This window comes from Myotis yumanensis, unplaced genomic scaffold (genome assembly GCF_028538775.1).
Source record: "Myotis yumanensis isolate MYYU_CA2020_CCGP unplaced genomic scaffold, mMyoYum1.0.hap1 SCAF_18, whole genome shotgun sequence".
NCBI lineage: Eukaryota > Metazoa > Chordata > Mammalia > Chiroptera > Vespertilionidae > Myotis > Myotis yumanensis.
The window spans coordinates 30,586,297-30,590,788 of NW_027223769.1; the positions used below are offsets into that span (position 1 = coordinate 30,586,297).

The following is a 4,492-nucleotide window of genomic DNA, read 5'->3' on the forward strand; positions in this document are numbered from 1 at the left end:
ATCTAGACTTCGAAGTTATAGTTTATCTTTAAGTCTCTGGTTTAAAAAGAGAAAGAGAGAGGCAGAGAGGGAGAGAGAGAGAGAGAAAGAGAGAGAGAGAGAGAGAGAGAGAGAGAGAGAGAGAGAGAGAGAGATGGAGGGAGGGAGGGAGAAAGAGAGAGAAGAGAGAGGTCTAAGAGTTAATAAACCAACATTGAAAATGAGCCAAAGGTTAAGAGTAATTATGACTATCCAGTGAATTTCACTTCTGTGGGTGGTGCATACTGAAACTAAAACAATACGATAGTGGCTAAGAAGATTTATGTTAGACACAGCCCTCCACAAACCCCCAGAGCCTAGGGAAGATGCTCCTTCTCTGTTTTCCTCAGCATTGGTGCTCCTTTCCCTTTGTTTGACTTGAACAAGCACCAGGCTGTGAGACAGAGGCTGGGTCTCCATGTGACTTGTCCACAGCTCCCGCTTGCAGCACGGACTGCTTCAGACGTAGCAGCGATGCATTGAATGATGATTAGTGAATAAATACTTCATGTAAGATGGGTGCAGAGGTCGGTGCATTGGAACATGGGGCATATTAACATTTTTGGAATGGAAGATATCCAACTAGAGGAGATTAAGTGTCCGTGTAAGAAGGCACTTTTAATTGAACCTAATGTTAGGCTTGCAAAGTAGCAAAATAAACAATAGAAATGCCATTCAAATCAATGAGTCTTGAGATGTCACTTCTTCAAACCCACCCTCTCTAGCTGCTTGCATATTAGTTTTCTGACGTCCCACCTTTAAGCTCTCAGCTCTCCCAGGTTCTGATTTTGGCAGAAAGCCCACCATTCAAAGGAACTTACAGTTGAATCACATGACCTTAGGTCTGGTGCCTGCCTGTTACTCACAGGGCATCTAATAATAAACAAATTCCTAAAATATTTGCAATGGATTGGGGGGTAGTCCCTTTTAATAAAGAAAGCATTGCTATATAATAAATTTTCAAGTAATTGACATTAAATATTAATTGAATATATACATGTAATAATGTACATGCAAAATGCATACATGAGAAATTGATATATACAAGCAAAACATTGTTATTAATGTAATTTGAAGAAACTACCATACATTACAGATCAAGTTGCTGTTTATAAATCCTAGATAATCTGTGGCAGTGATATTAGATAAGAAGAGGTATGTAATTTGCAATGCCTTCTCAACATATCCCCTCAAATGATGCCTGCTAAAGAATGATAGTGTTTATTTCACTCATGCCCAAATCCAATATTCCTAGTTTTTATCCTTACCAAATTAACTATGAAATGAGATCATCTGTGATCATGGGAACTGGTTTTAAAAATTTGCTTGAGGGAAGTCATTGTCCAGGGATTGATAGATTTGACTTCTATTCTCTTCATAATGATTTGATGCTGTACCGTATCTGATTAAACTAAGTTCTGCCTTGCATGTTAAAACCTCCAAGCCCCTACTGTGAATGATCTAATTTACTTTATTTCTCCTCCCAGAATAAGACCACTAAGACTGTGTGTCTTTAACATTTCAACTTGCAAGTGCGAAACATATTATAGTTAACTAAAGTTGCCCATAAAATATTACAACTTTTACGATTAATTGATGAATATGCTTGAACATTTTTTAATATGTGCATTGGATGGGTACACAAATGGTGAGGGTTTTAAAATAATTCTGTTGGAGAGATCCATTTCTTTTTGCAAGCTTCATTTTCATTGCCTGTTTACAGAGAAAATCAGTCAACATTATTCGCTAAAAGAAAAATATTTCCGTGAGAGTTACTTCTCACATTCATCTGATATATTTTCATGGTTAAAATATTTTCTGTTTAAATGGTCATCATCTCATTTAAGAAAATTTTTCCAAATATAGTGTCTGTTATAGACTCTGTGTGGAATCATGCCTTGCATACTATTCTTGTTTAGAATTGCTTGAAGGCCTGAAATTTTTAACAGAAATTTAAAGTTTATTCCAGCTATAATGCAGGTTATTCTTACTTTAAGGTAGCCTCACATGACATACTTCTGAGTCCATTCCAGAGATATTCTGTTGTATTTATCTCTGCCTGTTGCATAGACCCATGCAATCTCTGTCACTAGGGGGTCATCTGCATTTGGATCCCATATCAGTGAACAAATAGGTAAGAGAATTTTAGAAATAGTTAATGCAGGAGGTCAGTGTGATCTTAGAAAATTGAGGCAAATTCTGCCATTATTGTTAATATTTGGATGATAAATTCTTGCTGTAAATACAACCTTAGATGGTTCAAAGGGATAGTCCGGGAAAATGAATTGTCAAAAAGAACACAGTGCCTTGGTATGGCCAGTCATTATGTCCCATCATTGTGGCCTGCCAATGAAACATACTATCCCCAATTGGACCTGCAGAACATTGTGCTGGAGGGTCATGGGCCAAATATAGTGTCTATGTTATAGACCCTGTGTTGAATCATGCCTTGCAAACAATTCTTGGGCAATGCAAAGCATCCTTGCCTGAGTACATTCTTCTCTTGCAATATATAAATTGATTATAAAATGCAGACTTAGATGCCAATCATGCTGACAATCATAATTAGTATTTGAATAATTGAATAAACAGGAAGGCAGAAGCAAGTCTTCTTTAAAGTTTGAAATCATGCATACACATGATTCACAGTCATAAATACACAAAGACATACACTCATTGATATATGTCATACACATATTCTTATATATTCTTACATATTCTAATTTCTAAGAATAATAAATATTATTATAGTCAGGAGTTCATTAAACTTCTACTTTAGTTCAAGTAGTAAGAACCAACACTATTTAATGAAAATGGCACTGTCAGGGGACAAATGTGCTTGGTTAATCTACTGTTTACTAAATTTTAGTTCTTAGAGAACTTTCTTTAGCTAGCCTTTGTGTTTTAGTGTTCCTTCTAAGTGAAGCTGAGGTAATAAGCCCCACCTCAAAGGGTTTTCCTAAGGATTAAATGAAATTTTACCTATGAAATACTTGACATCGTGAGTGGAGCATTAGAAGAACTCAATGAATGTACATTTACTCCACTCATGAGTTATGGGGAAGTCAATAGTATATATACGACGTGGCTTCTGGCTCAAAGAAATATACTATCTATTGATACAAAAGTCTTAGAAGAATCATAGGAGACACTGAAGAACCATCCAGAGGCGGGCAATATTCTTATTTCATTGTCACCAGAGTAATAAATGTTCCCTCTCTCCTAAAAATTAAAGAAAAGGAGAAACAGTTCCAGAATAGTTTGAGGCGACCCCACTGGAGAAGAGGTTCTGAAAAAGGAAAGGCTTTGGTTAGGTAAAAATAAGTAACAATTGAAGTCATTCGTAGGACAGTTAGGCCTCCATTTTAAATCATAGCCATAATCTTCTAATCACTTCAACATATTGAAGAGCAAAAGCCAAAACTTTTCTTCAAAATAGACCTGAAGGAGTTTGTTTCTCTCTAATATTCATATTTGAGATATCTTTGCCGTATATTCTACTCATGGCTATGCTGCCAAGGAAAAAAGGCCAGGTAAGGAAAGGCCAGTGGAGGCCACATGGTGATACCATCACCCTCCTAATAATCTGTTTAGCCCCGTTAACTACTGGTCCTTCCTCAGCCACATCTATCCCATGATGTTATATTAGAATCTCCCTCTCTTTAAGACTTAGCTTTGTTATCTCTAGAATGAGTTGGTTGAACTTCAGAATTTATGAATCCCTTCCTGTTTTAGGACACTTTTAGTGCAAACCCAACTCTTCTACTGCCAGAAACTCTTGGGTATCCAGTGAGGTGTGAAAACAAGATTAGAAACTGGAACATAGGTGACAGGGTGAGATAATTAGATGAGAAGCACAACAGGGAAGAGTTAATAGGAAACACCATGAGTCAGAAAACTGGTGCTTAAAATCATGGAATTGCTTCTAAATGAACAAAAAATAAATTAGAAAATATTTTCATAATGGCTTTTAGGAGAGTGAGAAAAATTTGCTTCCTCTCTGCTAGTGGTCAGCACTGAACAAGAAACCATCAAACAAGATGAATGGGTTTCTAAGTTCATTATTAAGACACTTGCTCATCATTTTTTCCATGCTTCCTTTTCTTTCCCTTCTCTCTTGGACATTTTCTCCTAGTTGATGGGTCAGTTGAACTAGATTTAATGTATTTGGCTTCTGGGGATGATTTAGAAGTTGCTAACAATGTGAAAGGAAGGATTTCCTGATCTTCTTCCCCATTTTCCACCTTCTAGGAGCAGCCTGAAGACTATTACCCAAACCACTCAAAATTCTAGTGAAGTTTACTCAGTAACCACAGGTACTTATCCCCCAAGAGCGGGGGGCGGCTAAGTTTTATGGGATATTCAAATGTTATCTCTTAACTCCTCCTCAAGTATCCTATAAAACTTACAAATTGCAATTGTTTTGCCCACACAGTACATACAACTAAATGCAGAAAAAAATGGTAAGATTCAC

The 4,492-nt window shown here is 36.7% G+C and overlaps 1 pseudogene; it reads right to left on the reverse strand.

Annotated features, from left to right (window-relative positions):
- Positions 1–2,021: 2,021 nt before the first annotated feature.
- LOC138996952 (ubiquitin-conjugating enzyme E2 D3-like) lies at positions 2,022–4,102 on the reverse strand (annotated as a pseudogene).
- Positions 4,103–4,492: the final 390 nt, after the last annotated feature.